Raw genomic sequence first — 11,338 nt, 5'->3', positions numbered from 1 at the left:
AGCGCCGGCCCCGCCTCCCCATCCAGGCCACGCCCCCGCCGCCCCAGGCCACGCCCCTGCTACGCCAAGGCCACGCCCCCGACCCAGCTACCTTACCATTTCCCTGGCTTTAGGGATCGCGGGCGGTGCGCCCGCCCCATCCAGGCTCCGCCCCTGCTACGCCAAGGCCACGCCCGTGTCCTGCCCAACCAGGACCTGCTCCCTCCCTGTCCAGAGCATTCCTGGGCTCGGCCCCGCCCTCTCTCAAGCCCCGCCCCCGCCCTGCCAGGCCCCTCCCCTGGCCCAGCTAGGCCCCCACCTTTCCTCCCCTCCCTAGAGCTCTCCCTGGCCCTTCCCAGGCCAGATTCCCCGGCCCCGCCTCCTCCCCAGCCTGGCCACGCCTCCTCAAGGCCCCGCCCCCTCACCGGCCAGATCTGCAGCCAGGCCCCGCCTCCTCCCCAGCCCGGGCCCTCCCCCTCAAGGCCCCGCCCCCTCACAGGCCAGATCTGTAGCCCAGCCCTGCCTCCTCCCCAGCCTGACCACGCCTCCTCAAGGCCCCGCCCCCTCACAGGCCAGATCCGCAGCCCGGCCCCGCCTCCTCCCCAGCCAGGCCCCGCCCCCTCCCCAGCTCAGCCCCTCACAGGCCAGATCCGCAGCCCAGCCCCGCCTCCTCCCCAGCCCGGCCCCGCCTCCTCCCCAGCCCGGCCCCGCCTCCTCCCCAGCCCGGCCCCGCCTCCTCCCCAGCCCGGCCCCGCCTCCTCCCAGATCTCTGGTCTACAGAGCTGGGAAGTTGTCGGGGCCCAAAGCTCACATCTGTACCCCCAGTTGAGCTCTTCTAAGGACACAGGCTCGAAGCTCGCCCAGCACAGAGAGACCCTTGGCTCCATTGAACTGGCAAAATGCCGGAAGTGGAGCTGTGGCTCGGGTGGCAGAGCACCAGCCGCACATCTCATCCATGGATGGAGTCAGCCCCCGGGGTGGAGGGGCCCGCTGCGCTCTCACAGCCTTCCTTCCAGCCCCCCCAGTCCCCCCAAAGCTGAAGAGACCCCCCTACACACACACAGGATTCAGGACAGATGTCACATTCGCCAGCTCATGTCTGTCCCGGGTCCTGGGGCCTTGAACTCGGGGCCTGGGCACTGTCCCTGAGCTTATTTGCTCCAGGATGGCGCTCTACCGCTTGAGCCACGGCTCCACTATGGTTTTTTGGTGGTTCACTGAAGATCAGAATCTCTCAGGCTTTCCTGCCTGGGCTGGCTTTGAACCGTGATCCTCAGATCTCAGCCTCCTGAGCAGCTGGGATGACAGGCGGGAGCCACCGGAGCCCAGGCCCCTGGGTTTTCATATTATATTTCAAGATCAACATCCATGTTAACAGTAATATATATAGAGAGAGAAATATATGATTTTTATAACACTTTTTCCACTGGGAAATTCCATGCAGGCTGCTAAACTTCATTTGCCAACCCCGGGCAGAAATCCTCATAACACCTCTATGAAGGATGTGTTCAGAGAGAGAGAGAGAGAGAGAGAGAGAGAGAGAGTTCACCACCCTCCCCTTACAAACTCCAATCCCTAAGAACGAATGAATGAACAGCCACTTGGAGTCCAGAGATTCCCCTCGGTGAAATCAGGATCTATTTTCTCAGCTGCCTTTAGATGAAAAAATGGCCATAATTTAACCAACATGGAGGGGGGGGGGAGGAGGGCACTGACAGCTAAAATAAGTTCCCTCCTTCACCCAAGCTGAGAACAAACCATTCTCTGTTCACACTTGGTGGGAGAAAACACAGGGATTCAGAGCCCCGTTCACATTTGTCCTGGCCTTCTCTGTCCTGAAAATGGGGGAGAGGGGGGAGTTACAGGGGGAAGAACACCAGGGAATAGTTGGTTGTTTATTTATTTATTTTTGGTGCCAGTTCTGGAGCTTGAACTCAGGGCCTGGGCGCTGTCCCTGAGCTTTTTGTAATCTACCACGTTGAGTTGTGAAGCTACATTTCTGACTTTGGGGTGAATTTGGGGTCGGGGGAAGATAAAGAGAATGCAGCCAAGATGTTATTATACATATTGCAAGGAAAGTGAATACACACACACACACACACACACACACACGGTATATACAGTACTTATTTCCTTCCGTTTGGGTCACAAGTTTGCTATAAACCACGCTTCTGCAGATTTCTTCTTCTAGCAAAAGCTCAGGAAACCATAAATATTTTTTTGCCAGAGCCAAGGCCCCCTAAGAAAAAAGGCAAGGTGTTTATTAAATTTCCAGATCCCATCGCATGACCCAAAACGGTACCCTGATTCAAATAGTTAAAAACCTATTTACACAGCAAATAGGCCATGGTAGAGAGCTATTTTCCTCACATTAATCCACACCAAGAATTTGTGCTTCTAAGTCCTGATCCACCATGAATTCCTCGGGAAGAAAGGTGTCATCTTAGCTCCGCTGGGAGCAGTGAGACTCCATCTGAACTAAAAGCTGGGTGCAGTGGCAGACCTCTGCCATCCCAGCTATGGGGGAAGCATGGAAGGAACAGGAATAGGAGGATCACAGTCCAGATGGACTAAAGGAAGAAACTATGTGGGAGAAAGAAAAGAAGAAAGCCAGAAGTGGAGCTGGGGCTGAAATGGTTGAGAACCAACTTTGAGTGGGAAAAGTTCAGGGACAACTCCTAGGCCCTGAATTTAAGCTCCAGGTATGGCACAGAACCAACCAACCAACCAAATCCCTAACCAGCCTTCAGTTGCTATTTGCAGCTGCGTCTTTCTGCATTGAAATACAGCATGGATTTTCCTCTGAGGAATAATTAATTTCTCCACTCAACCCCCAAAAGCAAGGCCGGGCTGACCTTGCCTTTAGCATGAAGACTGACACTATGAATCAAATCAGCGCATGCCATCTCCCTGGCAAGCTGATTGGTTCTCCTCAGTATAGCCCAGCTTCCTGGCCGGCTTGCTGATTGGCTGGGTTCAGCATAGCCCATCTTCTTGGCCTGTGATTGGTTGGAATTAGCACATCTCCTCTTCCGGGCCTGCTGATGGTTTCAAAGCAACACATCCTCACTTTCTGGCCGAGCTGATTGGTTGTAATCAGCATAGCCCATCTTTCTGGCCTGCTGGTTGGTTGGAATCAGCACATCTCATCTTTCTAGTTTGCTGATTGGTTGGAATCAGCACATTCCACCTTTCTGGCAGGATGATTGGTTAGAATCAGCATAGCCTATCTTTCTGGCCTGCTGATTGGTTGGAATCAGCACATCCCATCCTACTAGCCTGTTGATGCCTCCCATCAGTCTATTGTAACTTCCCGGACTGCTGATTGGTTGGAATCAGAACATTCCTTCTTCCTGGCAGGCTGATTGGTTAGAATCAGCGTAGCCCACTGATTGGTTGGAATCAGCACATCCCATTTTCCTGGCCAACCAATTGGTTAGAATCAGCATAGCCCATCTTTCTAGCCTACTGATTGGTTGAAATAAGCACATTCCACCTTCCTGGCAGGCTGATTGGTTAGAATCAGCATAGCCCATCTTTCTGGCCTGCTGGTTGGTTGGAATCAGCACAGTCCTTCTTCTTGGCAGGCTGATTGGTTAGAATCTTTCTGGCCTGCTGGTTGGTTCGTGGGGAGGGTGAGTAGAGAGGCAGGCCTCTAAGATTCCAATGGTTGGGAAGGATGCTCATCCTTCTTGCCCTGGGCTGTTCTGTTGCTTCTGGGTGGAGGTTGGCATTCATTCCCACCTTTGGGATTTGGAAGCCACGCTGCCATCAGGGTGCGCTTTGTCTTCCCCTGACTTACAGCTCACAGCTCTCAGCAGGCATCCCCGACCTCGTCAGGGGTTCAGGGAGCTGGGGGGGGGACCCACCAGAGGATTTTTGGTGTGGGGCTCTGGGTCTCCATCCCCTGACCTCTGAGAGTCACCCGCGGCCTTCCAGATGGCCAGACACCCCACCTTCCCTCCCAGATCTTGGGGTGACTCTGTCTTGTTTGCTTTGACAGCTCGGCTCTCTTGTTAAGAAACAAACACACTAAAATCCTGTCTTCTACTCAATGAGGTTGCAGACACGTCAGCGGGAGTCTCCTGAGCAGCTGGGGGGCTAGCCAAGAAGGAGGAGGATCCTGGACCTGGTAAGAGTCATTCTGTCCAGGATGTGGGTGACATTTCCATCCCTAATGCTCCCCAGAGGAAATATTAACTACCAATTGTGAACCTGGAGGTAAAGGAACACAGCAAAGCAGGAATGATATCAAGCAGGATGTGCGAATGTCTTCTCCAACTCTAGAACTAACTGTGGAATAGGCCGACTCCATTGTAACCTCATTTATTATCCAGTAATATGGTTTACAGTGTCTGATTTATAATGCATTGTGGTATTTACTATTATATTCTCTGTACGATCTTCTATTATAATGGAGTGTCAGTGGGATGAATATTAGAGGAAATCCAAGCTCACTACCCCACTAGCTTGGTTTTTATATTCTTTAACAGAACATATCATTGATGTGTATAATATAATAATATGGTATTGTACAATAATAATTTACAAAATAGTGACTTGCAATACAATACAATAATTTACACTCTATTATATATAATATAATGCAATATAATACACATAATAGATATGTAATATGTAATATGAGGTGAGTGTACGAGCTAATAACGTATTATTTACAATAGGTAATGTAATTTATAATATAATTACATTTGTGATACCATTTATAATACAACATATTATCATTTTCTTTGATATCACCTTGTATACTGTATTGCAGTAATATTATAATGCATAATTTATAATAGGAGAGATTATAAACAGTTTAAGGTAACCTAAAAGTGACATCAATAGTTCAAACACGCTGTCACTGCATGCTGCTGGGGCTCCGTGCACACTCCTGAGGCTGGCGTGGGGTTGGAGACACAGCAGAGTGGCATTACTCCGCTATCTGGGGGTCCAGTGCACCCCGTTCCTCTTGCTCCTGGGCGACTCCTCTCAGAGTTCCAGGGTTGTGCTCCAGGCCAGGATTCCTGAGCAGGCCTGGCCTCTGTCTCCCTGTGAGCCTCCTGTGGCCGGGCCTCCTCTGTGTGAGCCTCCTGCAGCCCGGCCTCCATCTTGCTGTGAGCCTCCTGTGGCCGGGCCTCCATCTTGCTGTGAGCCTCCTGCAGCCCGGCCTCCATCTTGCTGTGAGCCTCCTGCAGCGCAGCCTTGCACTCATGTTTAAAAGTCTGCACAGGCCAGAAGAGAAATCTCTGAGTTCCCGGCCCAACCTTAGTGTAAACACACCACATACACATACACACACACACACACACACACACACACACTACATATCCATAGTTATATATAAGATCTTTTATTTGCCAGTCCTGGGGCTTGAACTCAGGGCCTGGGCGCTGTCCCTGAGCCTCTTTTGTGCTCAAGGCTGGAGCTCTACCACTTGAGCCACAGCACCACTTCAGGCTTTTTCTGAGTGGTTGATTGGAGATCAGAATCTCATGGGGACTTTCCTGCCCAGGCTGGCTTTGAATCGTGATCCTCAGATCTCAACCTCCTGAGTAGCTGGGATGACAGGCGTGAGCCACCCGGTACCCAGTGTATAATATGTATATATAATTATACACAATTACCTTATCTAATTAATATATCACATTAGTATATGGTATAATCTATGTATGTAGATTCTAATTATAATTATATATCATATAATTTATAATGATCATTATAAATTATATAGTTGTTTTTTTTTTGTCGGTCGTGGGGCTTGAACTCTGGGCCTGGGCGCTGTCCCTCAGCTCTTCAACTCAAGGCGAGCGCTCTACCACTTGAGCTACAGCGCCACTCATTATAAATTATATAAATGCATATATACATTCTATAAATTATAAAAGTATATTTATATATCAATATAAAAATGTAAGGTATAAAAAATAAAAATGATACAAACTATTAGAAAAGCATATGTATTATGAAATATATAATTAGAGACAATGAGCATCTATATAAATATATAATGAATAGAAATAAAAGTGTATCACATATTATACTTTATATGTCTAATTTTTCATACGGTCCCCGTTGGGGTTTTTTTGGGTGGGAATGTCCCCTTCCTTCCACCCCGGGGTTTGTGTGTCGATATTTTCCACCACCTACCAGGTCACCTTCTCAAGGTGAACGTATCTCAGGGGTTGGCTTGTCTCGTACCCCAGATCAAACACACGGAGTTCATACAATTTATGGACATGGAAGGCCTCTGAGTGCAAATCCTTCTCCCAACGCACAGCCTGAAACAAAACATACCATGGTGAGAAAGGTCTTTAAAGGTGAACTTGACCCTTGACCCCAGGCTCCCTGTGGCGGGGATCTAGAAGCACAAATCACTCGCCCTGAGCAGGTGCTGACTTCCACAGGGCCTCCATCCTCCCTTCTCCCACTGAGTCCTGCCAAACCCTTTTCACCTCGGGGGGCCCTAGGTCATTCTGGAACCGTGATCTGCTGGATCTCAGCCTCCCCGGGGTGACAGGAAGGCATTGTGTCACAGTCTGCAGACTGTGGACGCTAGCGATCCCCATGGACGCCAGGAAATGGACGTAAGAGGCCTGATTCTTCTCTGTGGTTTCTGTTCCTTTTTGTCTCCTGGGTGGGTTTCTCTGTCTCTGGGAGGGTGAGGGGGACACAGAAATGGGAGGACAGAGGGGGAAACCAAGGCAGCTGTGGACACCAGGTGGAGAATGAACTCTACCGCTCGTGGGTGGGACGGGAGGGAAACACTGGGGGAGAGAGCGAGGGAAGGGGGGACAGGATCCACAGAGACATGCGCTCATGACCTGAGTGATGTCACTGTCACCTCTCTGCCCGTGACCTTTGCCATCGCAATGAAAATATTTCATTTTTTTACTGACGTACAGTGACAATCTCTGTTGTATTATAACAGGGACCATGAATTAGAAGTGCACATGCCTGTCCATCTCCTCAGAGAGAGCCCATTTAAAGTGCTCTCTCTCTCTGTCTCTCTGTCTCTGTCTGTCTGTCTCTCTCTCTCATGGAATGACTTAATATGTCCGCTTTGTCCTGGCTCCTTGTTTGTTTTTTTGCTAAGGAGGTAGAATGCCAGGGAGCAGCAACCAACCTATACGTGAAAAGCGTGAACAAGAACAAAAACAAAAACCCAGGAAGAAAGGAACCACAGCTTCTTCCCCTCCTCGGGTTTTCTGGAGCCGTGATGGAATCTCGATTTTGCTGCCGGGGAAGCGATCTGTGCTCCTCAGCTTTGAGATGTTCGAATCCATCATAGCAGCCACTATGGAAATGGTTCATTCCCGTAAAGAAAGAGCCCTGCGTCCCTGAGCTCTTTTTTTATATCAGTTTTCTTCATTGAATTACGTATTTATTCAATTACATATGTATTCAACTGACTCTTAAGTGTTTTACTTAATTATTTTATTTAATTTTTGGCTTCTCTATTCTGGCTAATATATAGAATGCCATTCGACCTACAAACAGGTCCTCAGAGCTTGGGATAGAAATAGGGAAATCACAGTTTTATTCATTCACCCAGAAATATTGGCCAATCTCCTACCGATGTCCCTATGTTAAATTTCAAAAAAAAAAATAAGCAAATCATGCCAAGAACATTATCAGGAAGGAAAAAGCGCTGTCAGGATTGAAGAGATTAGAAAAATTGTGTGCGTGTGTGTGTGTGTGTGTGTGTGTGTGTGTGTGTGTGTATACCAGTCCTGAACCTTGAACTCAGGGCCTGGGTGCTGTCCCTGAGCTCTTCCACTCAAGGCTGGTGCTCTACCACTTGAACCACAGCACTACTCCTGTTTTTCTGGTGGTTCATTGGAGACAAGATTCTCACGCACTTTCCTGCCCTGGGCTGGCTTTGAACCATGATCCTCAGATCTCAGCCTCCTGAGTAGCTGGGAGATCTCAGCAGACCCCTTTGAGAAGCTAGCATGTAAGAGAAGACGTATGGATCGGAGTTGTAGGAAAAATGCATTTCTGGGAACAGGCTACTAGGTTCCATGTAAGGAGCTCACCCAGGTCCAGACCCAGCTCCCAGACCACTGCCACACAAGTGGAGAATCTGAAGACATGGAGCTGCAAAGGAAGCCTTACAGGATGTTGGAAGAAACCTTAGGGATTCCTACAAAACAAGGAGCCAGTTTGAGACATAAATAAATAAACACAGGCGGGGCACTGGTGGCTCCCGCCTGTCATCCCAGCTACTCAGGAGGCTGAGATCTGAGGATCACGGTTCAAAGCCAGCCTGGGCAGGAAAGTCCATGAGACTCTGATCTCCCACAAACCACCAGAAAACCAGAGGTGGAGCAATGGCCCAAATGGTAGAGCACTCGCTTAGAGAAAGAGCTCAGGGACAGCGCCGCCCAGGCCCTGAGTTCAAGACCCACAACTGAATAAATATATAAATAAATAAATAAACACACCCAAGGCATCGTGAACTCTATAGATCTATTTTGTGCTAGTTGCTTCAGAGCCAGATTTGTCTGGCGTGGTGCTATTCTTTGATGTGTGTGTTTTGATTGGGCTAGGGGCTGCCCAGTTAGTTTGTCCTCACTTCTCAACGGGTCTGTGGAGGACTGAATGGAGAAGATGGAGTCAATGACATTGGCATGCTCAGAAGAAGGGTGTGTTTACTCCTTGTTTAATCCAGGACATTCACGATCTACTCTCGACCATCTACCATCCTGGTCTCCTGGGTCTTTCGGTGAGAGACCAGGACTTGCAGAATTGAACCCCAGATTCTTGAGCCTTCGAGATTCAGACTTCAGCCCCTGGCTGAACTCCAGGACCTTCCCGGGGTGCCGTTGGCTGGGTGCACGTAGCCAGATTTCTCGGCCTGAGTAATTGTGAATCCAGTCCCTCTTAGTAAATCTTTTTTCTTCTTTCGAAGAACGTGTGGAACACAGATTTTGTAAGCCACTGCCATGCACAAGGAAGGCTTGCATCCACAGGCTAGAACTGATGCCATTTTTTAAATCTTTAATTTTTCTCTTGTTCCAGTCCTGGGGTTCGAATCCAGGGCCTTGCTCCCCTCCCTGGCTTTTCCACCGCAGGCTGACCCTCTGCCACTTGGACCACGCCTCCACTTCCAACTTCTCTGGTGGTTGATTGGACACAAGTGTCTCAGGGACTCCTCGGCCAGGACTGACTTCAAACCTCTATCCTCAGATCTGAGCCAGGAAGTGGAGGAGAAAGGAAGGGGAAGGAAAGGAAGGGGAAAGAAGGGGAGAGGAGGGGAGGGGAGAAGAAGGGAGGGGAGAGAAGGGGAGAGAAGAGGAGGGGAAGGGGAGGGAAAAGTAGGGGAAAAGGAAGGAAGGGAAAGAAGAAATGAAAGGAAGGGAAAGAAGAAAGAAAGGAAGGAAAGAAGGAAGGAAGGAAGGAGGGAGGGAGGGAGGGAGGGAGGAAGGAAGGAAGGAAGGAAGGAAGGAAGGAAGGAAGGAAGGGAATGGGGAGGGAATTAGGGAGGGAGAAAAGGAAGAAGGGAAATGAAGAAAGAAAGAAAGAAAGAAAGAAAGAAAGAAAGAAAGAAAGAAAGAAAGAAAGAAGGAAAGAAAGAAGGAAAGAAAGGAAAGAGGAAAAGAACTAAAGGGAGAGAAAGAATGAGAGAAGAAGGAAGGGAGAGAAAGAAAATGCAGGAAGGAAGGAAAGAAGGGAAGGAGGGAGGGAGGGAGGGAGGGAGGGAGGGAGGATGGTTCAAACATTGAGAGCCGTCTCCGGGCAGAGCTCCGCCTGCAAGCCAGGGAATATGGAGAGGGTCAGAACATGGAAGTGAACTTCACGGCCCTGAGATCTCCGGAGGTTACCGCAGCCTTGGCCAGCACACGCTGCTGCGTTCCTGAGCTCAGGGCTGCCCAGCGCCTCCCCCTGACTGGAGGGAAAGAAAACACAGTAGGGGCAAGACTCCACGCTCTCGTATATCTGGAATCTTCAGGGCGCTGATCAAAGTTGCCTTGGGCTTCTTCTGGCCACAAAGACCGGAAATATAATCAATAATAACAATAAAGTAAATTAAAAAAAAACAACAGCAAATACAGAATGCATCCCATATTCCTAACATTAAAAGATCTTTTTTATATTCAGGGATCTGTAGCCTACGCTGCACCTCACAAGTATGGACGATTCTGTGTTCAATGAAGAATCAAAACTAGGCCGGGCACTGGTGGCTCACGCCTGTCATCCCAGCGACTCAGGAGACTGAGATCTGAGGATCCGGGTTCGAGGCCAGCCCGGGCAGAAAAGTCCGTGAGACTCTGATCTCCAAGGAATCACCAGAATACTGGAAGTGGCGCTGTGGCTCAAGTGGTCGAGCGCCAGCCTTGAACACAAAGAGGTCTCAGGGACAGCGCCCAGGGCCCCTGAGTTCAAGTCCAAGGCAAAGAAAAGCAAGAGCTTAAGGCCCTGAGTTCAAGCCCCAGGACCGGCATACAAGAAAATAAAACAAGAGAAGAATGTCTTGTGTTTCCTGTTTGCCCGAGGCCTAGCGAAACCCTTGGGTAAGTCTGCGTAGGCCATAGTGGGAAACGTTGGTGTTGCACAAATTCAAAGAAAAAACCCATCTCCAGACGTCCAAGGAGAGTAGCTAGAGGTGGTCACGGAGCCATAAAGATGACACTGGTGGCAGTCACCTTGTACAGTTCAGTGTCTGCAGGGTGACACTTACCACTTCCTGTCCGTCAACCCCTCAGGCAGATCTGAGTCGGAGCGAAGAAGAGATTCAGAGGGAGAAGAATCTGAAGAATCCGACTCTGCTTCTGGCTTTTTTCTTTTGGAAGTTCTCCTTGGATGTCAGAGTCGCATGGAGGTTCCCGGGAGAGCCTGGGCGGCCTCAAATCTGCATCCTCAACTGTCAGCCTTTTCTGAGAAGCTGGGATTCCAGGCGTGAGCCCCAGTGCCCAACTCAACCGCCCTTTTGAAAACTGAGGTCATTGGCTTGAAGGAAGAAAGTTAAAAAACAAAAAGCGTTTTAGTGTGTGTGTGTGTGTGTGATCTCAGGGACTGAACACTGGCTTGCCAAGGGTTCTAACAATGGACACACGCCCCAGGTCTTTTGCTTTTAGTTTGTTGGGGCTTTTTGTTTGTTTGTTTTTGAGATCAGGTCTGTGTGTGGTTCTAACAAAATGGGGGGTGAGCTTAAGATGACAGTAAATAGTGACCCCCTCCCCAAGTAGATTTTTCACAGCTTCGCCATTTAAATAGAGAGGGGGAGGAAATCATGGCAAACAGAACTAGTGTCCTTACCCACTTCATAAATTCATCCATATATCTCCTCCTCCCCCTCCTCCTCCTCCTCCTCCTCCCCTTCTCCCCCTCCTCCCCCTCCTCCTCTTCC

This window comes from Dipodomys ordii, unplaced genomic scaffold (assembly GCF_000151885.1).
Source record: "Dipodomys ordii isolate 6190 unplaced genomic scaffold, Dord_2.0 Scaffold81, whole genome shotgun sequence".
Lineage (NCBI taxonomy): Eukaryota > Metazoa > Chordata > Mammalia > Rodentia > Heteromyidae > Dipodomys > Dipodomys ordii.
This window is presented reverse-complemented; position numbering follows the sequence as displayed.